This window comes from Lucilia sericata, unplaced genomic scaffold (assembly GCF_015586225.1).
Source record: "Lucilia sericata isolate MDLA Ls3-8-SP2 unplaced genomic scaffold, ASM1558622v1 Contig001444F_arrow, whole genome shotgun sequence".
Classification (NCBI taxonomy): Eukaryota; Metazoa; Arthropoda; class Insecta; order Diptera; family Calliphoridae; genus Lucilia; species Lucilia sericata.
In genome coordinates, this window is record NW_023995376.1 from 88,399 (window position 1) to 97,483 (window position 9,085).

General features: G+C 35.5%; 1 pseudogene; it reads left to right on the plus strand.

The window, feature by feature from the left end:
- Positions 1-1,165: 1,165 nt before the first annotated feature.
- On the plus strand, positions 1,166-9,031 carry LOC119611419 (annotated as a pseudogene).
- Positions 9,032-9,085: the final 54 nt, after the last annotated feature.

Sequence of the window (9,085 nt, forward strand, 5' to 3'; positions counted from 1 at the left end):
TCTATAGTCTAGTCTATAGTCTAGTCTATAGTCTAGTCTTTAGTCTAGTCTATAGTCTAGTTTAGTCTAGTCTATAGTCTAGTCTATAGTCTAGTCTATAGTCTAGTCTATAGTCTAGTCTATAGTCAGTCTATAGTCTAGTCTATAGTCTAGTCTATAGTCTAGTCTATAGTCTAGTCTATAGTCTAGTCTATAGTCTAGTCTATAGTCTAGTCTATAGTCTAGTCTATAGTCTAGTCTATAGTCTAGTCTATAGTCTAGTCTATAGTCTAGTCTATAGTCTAGTCTATCTAGTCTATAGTCTAGTCTAGTCTAGTCTATAGTCTAGTCTATAGTCTAGTCTATAGTCTATCTATAGTCTAGTCTATAGTCTAGTCTATAGTCTAGTCTATAGTCTAGTCTATAGTCTAGTCTATAGTCTAGTCTATAGTCTAGTCTATAGTCTAGTCTATAGTCTAGTCTATAGTCTAGTCGGTAGTCTAGTTGTGTATGATCTAAATCTTATTCGTCCTATAATTTGCACTATAGTCCAGTCCAGTATGGAAAAATTTTCCATTAAAATAGTAAATTACTCTTGAAAATCTTTTAAAAATTTTTTTTCCTAAAGTTTAGATTAAAAATTGCCAGCACCGCATGTCCTTGATCATTACAACAGCTGACCTAATAAATTTTAATAGCACCACTAAAAATTAAAAATTGTTTAAACCAGGGGAGAGCTAAGGGAAAAATAATTGAAATAAAATAAAAAAGCACATACAAGATTTATGATGGAAACTAAAACAGCTGCGTTTTTCACTTAACAAACGGTTAATATTAAAAAAATGAAATAAAATGAACTTTTAGTTTAAAAAAAAGAGAAATAAAAGTTGAAGTGGTTTTAAAGCAAATTCGCATAACCTTTAAAATATTAAAAAAGAAAGTCTCTAAAAACTAAATAAGATTAAATCCTGAATTGTGGATTTGAAAATTCCTTAAGTATTTGCTTAAAAAACTAATGATTTTCTACTTTTTTCAATTTTATTCTTTTCCTAGAACCAACCTTGACCAAAATAAACAGCGAAAACTTTTTCCAACCATTACCATGTCTATATAGTGATTAAAAATAAACCGGATATAAAAATAACCTATAAGCGTAATAACAATTTTTAACAACAATAATTTAAATATGAGTGAAAGAAGTAGTGCATACAGTAATAGCAACAACAATAGCAGCAGCAGCGGCAGCAGTAATAATAGTAACAGCAACAACAATGACAGCCGTGAAACGTCTTCAAACACGCAACCCAACAAACATTCCTATCAACTACGTATCGATAGTATTGAAGAAACCAGTACAGCCCCAATAACTGAATCAAATTCACGTGAAGATTTAATTGTTGATCCCGATAATGACGATGAAGAGGAGAGGGAGGCAAATGCGTCACAATTACGTCGTTCAGGAGAAGGTTTACAATTTCCCAGTAAGTTAAATTGTAGTAATAATATTTTTGGAATATTTAATAATGTTTTTTTTTTGTTTTTTCTTTTTTTATTTTTTTGTTTTCCTCGAACGAAGGATTTTTGTCGGTACCAGCCTTGCGCAATGCACCCACACAACGTATGGATAAAAGAGAGATTGTCTCAAGTCCAGCCAAAATGAACGTATGGCAAGAGATAGTTCAAGTACAAAAGTGCCAGCGAGAAGATTAAGTCAAGAGTGGTATAGTGGCGGGACGTTTATTTAATGGTGGGGTAAGTTGCAGGAGATAAAATTCAAAAATAAATTAATAATAAGGTTAAAACTAGGAAGAATTTATGATGAAAATTATATAAACTGTAGAATGGACTAATATAAACTAGTGTAATTATATAGTGAAAACTAAAAACTAGATGATAGTCCTAGTCTAGTCTATATCTAGTCTATAGTCCTAGTCTATAGTCTAGTCTATAGTCTAGTCTATAGTCTAGTCTATAGTCTAGTCTATATCTAGTCTATAGTCTATCTATAGTCTAGTCTATAGTCTAGTCTATAGTCTAGTCTATAGTCTATCTATAGTCTAGTCTATAGTCTAGTCTATAGTCTAGTCTATAGTCTAGTCTATAGTCTAGTCTATAGTCTAGTCTATAGTCTAGTCTATAGTCTAGTCTATAGTCTAGTCGATTGTCTAGTCTATAGTCTAGTCTATAGTCTAGTCTATTGTCTAGTCTATAGTCTAGTCTATAGTCTAGTCTATTTCTAGTCTATAGTCTAGTCTATAGTCTAGTCTATTGTCTAGTCTATAGTCTAGTCTATAGTCTCGTCTATAGTCTCTCTATATCTAGTCCTAGTCGTCATTCTAGTCTATAGTCTAGTCTATAGTCTAGTCTATAGTCTAGTCTATAGTCTAGTATATAGTCTAGGCTATAGTCTAGTCTATAGTCTAGTCTATAGTCTAGTCTCTATCTAGTCTATAGTCTAGTCCTATAGTCTAGTCTATAGTCTAGTCTATAGTCTGTCTATAGTCTAGTTCATAGTCTAGTCTATAGTCTAGTCTATAGTCTAGTCTAGTCTAGTCTATAATCTAGTCTATAGTCTAGTCTATAGTCTAGTCTATAGTCTAGTCTATAATCTAGTCTATAGTCTAGTCTATAGTCTAGTCTATAGTCTAGTCTATATCTAGTCTATAGTCTAGTCTATAGTCTAGTCTATTGTCTAGTCTATAGTCTATCTATAGTCAGTCTATAGTCTAGTCTATAGTCCTAGTCTATAGTCTAGTCTATAGCTAGTCTATAGTCTAGTCTATATATCTAGTCTATAGTCTAGTCTATAGTCTAGTCTATAGTCTAGTCTATAGTCTAGTCTATAGTCTAGTCTTAGTCTAGTCTATAGTCTAGTCTATAGTCTAGTCTATAGTCTAGTTTATAGTCCTAGTCTATAGTCTAGTCTATAGTCTAGTCTATAGTCTAGTCTATAGTCTAGTCTATAGTCTAGTCTATAGTCTAGTCTATGTCAGTCTATAGTCTAGTCTTAGTCTAGTCTATAGTCTAGTCTATAGTCTAGTCTATAGTCTAGTCTATAGTCTAGTCTATAGTCTAGTCTATAGTCTAGTCTATGTCTAGTTATAGTCTAGTCTATAGTCTAGTCTATAGTCTAGGTCTCTATAGTCTAGCTATAGTCTAGTCTATAGTCTAGTCTATAGTCTAGTCTATAGTCTAGTCTATAGTCTAGTCTATAGTCTAGTCTATAGTCTAGTCTATAGTCTAGTCTATAGTCTAGTCTATAGTCTAGTCTATAGTCTAGTCTATAGTCTAGTCTATAGTCTAGTCTATAGTCTAGTCTATAGTCTAGTCTATAGTCTAGTCTATAGTCTAGTCTATAGTCTAGTCTATAGTCTAGTCTATAGTCTAGTCTATAGTCTAGTCTATAGTCTAGTCTATAGTCTAGTCTATAGTCTAGTCTAGTCTTAGTCTAGTCTATAGTCTAGTCTATAGTCTAGTCTATAGTCTAGTCTATAGTCTAGTCTATAGTCTAGTCTATAGTCTAGTATAGTCTAGTCTATAGTCTAGTCTATAGTCTAGTCTATAGTCTAGTCTATAGTCTAGTCTATAGTCTAGTCTATAGTCTAGTCTATAGTCTAGTCTATAGTCTAGTCTATAGTCTAGTCTATAGTCTAGTCTATAGTCTAGTCTATAGTCTAGTCTATAGTCTAGTCTATAGTCTAGTCTATAGTCTAGTCTATAGTCTAGTCTATAGTCTAGTCTATAGTCTAGTCTATAGTCTAGTCTATAGTCTAGTCTATAGTCTAGTCTATAGTCTAGTCTATAGTCTAGTCTATAGTCTAGTCTATAGTCTAGTCCATAGTCTAGTCCATAGTCTAGTCCATAGTCTAGTCTATAGTCTAGTATAGTCTAGTCTATAGTCTAGTCTATAGTCTAGTGTATAGTCTAGTCTATAGTCTAGTCTATAGTCTAGTCTATAGTCTAGTCCATAGTCTAGTCATAGTCTAGTCCATAGTCTAGTCTATAGTCTAGTATGTCTAGTCTAGTCTATAGTCTAGTCTATAGTCTAGTCTATAGTCTAGTCTATAGTCTAGTCTATAGTCTAGTCTATAGTCTAGTCTATAGTCTAGTCTATAGTCTAGTCTATAGTCTCGTAGTCTATAGTCTAGTCTAAGTCTAGTCTAGTCTAGTCTAGTCTATAGTCTAGTCTATAGTCTAGTCTATAGTCTAGTCTATAGTCTAGTCTATAGTCTAGTCTATAGTCTAGTCTATAGTCTAGTCTATAGTCTAATCTATAGTCTAGTCTATAGTCTAGTCTATAGTCTAGTCTATAGTATAGTCTACAGTCTAGTCTATAGTCTTCTATAGTCTAATCTATAGTGTAGTCTATATTTTAATATACATTCTAGGCTATAGTCTAATATAATCGTTCATTTCTATTTCTCCGTCAGGACCTAAATTTCTTTGACTCTACCCCGTTCACCCTACAAAACCCGCAGAAAACTTCAACCGATAACATTTACGCCCTACTCATCAACGAAACCGAATCGAAAAGCGCCGAAAACGTACAAATAACAATACCCTCTATAATATACAATATATACCGCCCACACCCGCTCCCCTATGCGAGAGCGAAATGACCATGTTACCACCGTTCTATAACAATCAACATCGGCCACCGCCCATCAATTGTAACGCTACGTTTAATGAAAAATGGCGTAATAACAATTATATAAATCACATTCTATCTCTATACCACTGCCTACACATTTGGAAACTGATTCGGCGGAGCCAAGTCCCACACAGGCCTTTGGACCGAAAATAGAAAATTCCGATATACCCGGCACAGCCATGCTAAAGGAATTGGGTTTAAATTTAACGGCACCACCTACACCGGAACCTGAGGAGTTTATAGCTGATAAAGAGGTGTTAACGGCTGCGAATTTAGAGAAGTCTATAAATAAGTCGGAGAAAAATATAATGGAGGATCAATTTGCCTATAAACAATTAGTGCCTTATGAAAAATCTAGACAAAATTCGAAAACTTCTTCTATGGACTCGAGTCTTAATGGCAGTCATTACAATAGCCGCAAGCACAGCAAACGTAATTCGGCCAGCGATGATGAGGACTTAACCAGACGTGTTAGTAAACAAGATCGTGAGGGTTTGGATTCAGAGTCTCTAATGTTAGAGATGGTCGAAGAAAAATCGATATGGTTTTAGCCTGGGAGGAAGAAGATTTGGGCGTTATGACCGAAATTGAATCTAGAAAGAGGGATTATCGCAAAACCTTTATGGAAAACTTAATAAAAGAGGGTCTGGAGGTAGAGCTGGAGGATAAAACTCAGTCTTTCAATGAGTGTACTTATTTCTTGAAAATACATTTACCCTGGCGTTTAGAGACCCGCCTGGCAGAGGTGATGAATATTAAGTTACCGGTTAAGCGGTTTATAACCATATCGGTTAAATCCTCTTGGGTAAGTAGAAGAATTTTTTAGAAATAGAATTGAGATTTCATATTACTTTTTTTAACAAAGGATGAGGAAAATATCATGGTGCGCAATATACAATATTGGAAGGAAATATGGCAAAAATTGACGAAACGTATACAATTAGAAGAAAGTGTTTTAGAGGGAGAGACTACGTTCAAGGCCGCCACCGCCAATGGCAATCCAGAGGAACAGTAAGTTATTAGATTTTCTTATAAAACTTGTTACTTATTATATAAATGACTTGTTTTGATGTTCTTTTTAGATTCATTGTTAAAAGATCGTGCCACTTCATTTTACCAGTGCCCAAAAGATCATTAATGGTTCATGCAGGTTTTACTGCGCACGCCCTTCGATGACAGTGATCGCTGTGCATTAGACGTTTGCTAAACGATAACACTTATCTCGCTTGTTTCCCTTTGCATGAGGGACGCTATGATCGTCCCCACTCCAGTGGTGTTTCTCTCGATCGCCCCGTTGTTTTGTATTTAACCTGGGCCCATCCTTCTCAGTGGTATAAAAAGCAGCCTTTGTGTTTGGTGCGCAAATATTTTGGTGATTAAATCGCGTCTATACTTCAGCTGGCTGGGGTTTCTATACGGAAATGTTAGTATATCCAGCCGTAGTGGGTACCTTGTGTTTTATTTACGGCCTGGCAACTTTAGATTCGGAGGATAATACACCAGCAAAGAGATTTGTGATCAATCAGGTGCCGGCAAGATTACCCTATGTCCTTTGTGTGATAAAGCCTGCAGTTATCAGGATTTACACGATTCATGTCTCTTCTCGAAAATCACCTATTTATTTGAACAATCCTTCGACGGTGTTTTTTGCCATATTCATGTCATTTTGGGGTGAGTTATTTATCTCTCAACTTTCCTTAGATTTCAGTTAATTCCAATTTCTTCTTTAGCCACCACTTTTCTGGAGCTGTGGAAACGTAAACAGTCGGTTATTGTTTGGGAATGGGATTTACATAATGTGGAATCTGATGAGGAAAATCGACCGGAGTTTGAGACTAATGCCACGAGTTTTCGCATGAATCCGGTTACCAGAGAAAAGGAACCTTATATGTCGACTTGGACACGAGCCATACGATTTGTTATTACCGGCAGTGCAGTATTGTTTATGGTGAGTAAATCAGAGTAATGTCATCTGCAAAGCTGTAGGGCCATTCCCACAGTTACCTACTATAGTTGAGCAGTGGAATGCGATTCCTAATATTTGGCTTTTCCGATGTTAAACAAACGAATCTCTAGTTCAGTTTTAGTTCAGTTCTAGTTCAGCTCTAGTTCAGTTCTATTCAGCTCTAGTTCAGTTCTAGTTCAGTTCTAGTTCAGTTCTAGTTCAGTTCTAGTTCAGTTCTAGTTCAGTTCTAGTTCAGTTCTAGTTCAGTTCTAGTTCAGTTCTAGTTCAGTTCTAGTTCAGTTCTAGTTCAGTTCTAGTTCAGTTCTAGTTCAGTTCTAGTTCAGTTCTAGTTCAGTTCTAGTTCAGTTCTAGTTCAGTTCTAGTTCAGTTCTAGTTCAGTTCTAGTTCAGTTCTAGTTCAGTTCAGTTCAGTTCTAGTTTAGTTAGTAGTAGTTCAGTTCTAGTTCAGTAGTTGAGTTAGTTCTAGTTCAGTTCTAGTTCAGTTCTAGTTCAGTTCTAGTTCAGTTCTAGTTCAGTTCTAGTTCAGTTCTAGTTCAGTTCTAGTTCAGTTCTAGTTCAGTTCTAGTTCAGTTCTAGTTCAGTTCTAGTTCAGTTCTAGTTCAGTTCTAGTTCAGTTCTAGTTCAGTTCTAGTTCAGTTCTAGTTCAGTTCTAGTTCAGTTCTAGTTCAGTTCTAGTTCAGTTCTAGTTCAGTTCTAGTTCAGTTCTAGTTCAGTCTAGTTCAGTTCTAGTTCAGTTCTAGTCAGTTCTAGTTCAGTTCTAGTTCAGTTCTAGTTCTTTCTAGTTTGTTAGTTCTGTTTAGTTCTGTTCTAGTTCGTTCTAGTTCAGTTCTAGTTCTGTTCTAGTTTGTTCTAGTTCTGTTCTAGTTCAGTTCTAGTTCAGTTCTAGTTCAGTTCTAGTTCAGTTCTAGTTCAGTTCTAGTTCAGTTCTAGTTCAGTCTAGTTCAGTTCTAGTCAGTTCTAGTTCAGTTCTAGTTCAGTTCTAGTTCAGTTCTAGTTCAGTTCTAGTTCAGTTCTTTAAAACGTTCCCCATTTTAAAAACTGCAGTTGAGTAGGGAAAAGAAGGTCCTGTTCTGATAACATTAAACTTCCAAAACTTAAAACCTCACAAATCCATTCTAATTCCTTAAACTCTTTTCATTTCTTTTCCCAGATATTCATAGTTCTGTCTGCTGTTTGGGTACCATTATCTATCGTATATCGGTGGTAACCATCATTTATGGAGGCGGAGGAGTTGATTTTTGTTAAAGAACATGCCAAATTATTTACCACGGTGACGGCGGCCCTTATTAACTTGGTGGTTATAATGATATTGACCAAGGTAATGTTTAACAAATCAAATAAAACCTATAGAAACTTCAATAATTCTCTCTAAACAGATCTATCATCTGGCCATACGTTTAACGAATCTAGAGAATCCGCGAACACAAACGGAATATGAGGATTCTTATACTTTCAAGATATTCTTTTTTGAATTTATGAATTTCTATTCATCCTTGATATATATAGCCTTTTTTAAGGGACGTTTCTTTGACTATCCGGGTGATGATCAGGCTCGTCGAAGTGAATTTTTTCGACTGAAAAATGATATTTGTGATCCGGCGGGTTGTTGTCGGAATTATGTATTCAGTTGGCTATTATCATGGTGGGTAAACAATGTTGGAATAATTTTATGGAATATTTGTTCCCGAAATTCTATAATTGGTGGCGGCAACGCAAGCATAAACAGGCCACTAAAGATCGTTCGCATTTGCATATGGCCTGGGAACAGGATTATCATATGCAAGATCCGGGGCGTTTGGCTTATTTGATGAGTATTTGGAAATGAGTAAGTGGGAGTAAAATAAGCTTTACACTCATTTATTATAATTTTAATGATCTTTTTCCTTGCCAGTTTTGCAATATGGTTTTGTTACATTATTTGTGGCCGCCTTTCCCCTGGCTCCTCTATTCGCTTTACTCAATAATGTAGCTGAAATCCGTTTGGATGCCTATAAAATGGTTACCCAATCACGAAGACCTTTAGCCGAACGTGTCGAAGATATAGGCGCCTGGTATGGTATATTGCGCATTATTACCTATACCGCGGTCGTATCAAATGCTTTTGTCATAGCTTATACCAGTGATTTTATACCGCGCATGGTTTATAAGTTTGTTTATTCGGAATCGAATACTTTAGTGGGTTATATAGAACATTCACTATCAACATTTAATACCTCGGATTATAAAGAGGAATGGGGTGCCAAAACGGAAAAGGATCCAGATACTTGTTCGTATAGGGGTTATAGGTAAGTGTGTATGTAGCCTCTTAAACTAATTTGAATCTAAGTTATATCTTTAACTTTCAGAAATGGTCCTCAAGATTATGAACCTTATGGCTTGAGTCCTCACTACTGGCATGTGTTTGCTGCACGTTTGGCTTTTGTAGTGGTATTTGAGGTAAGGACCAAGCTAAAGTGTTATAAAAGCTTTCCTAATTTCTCGTCTATTTCT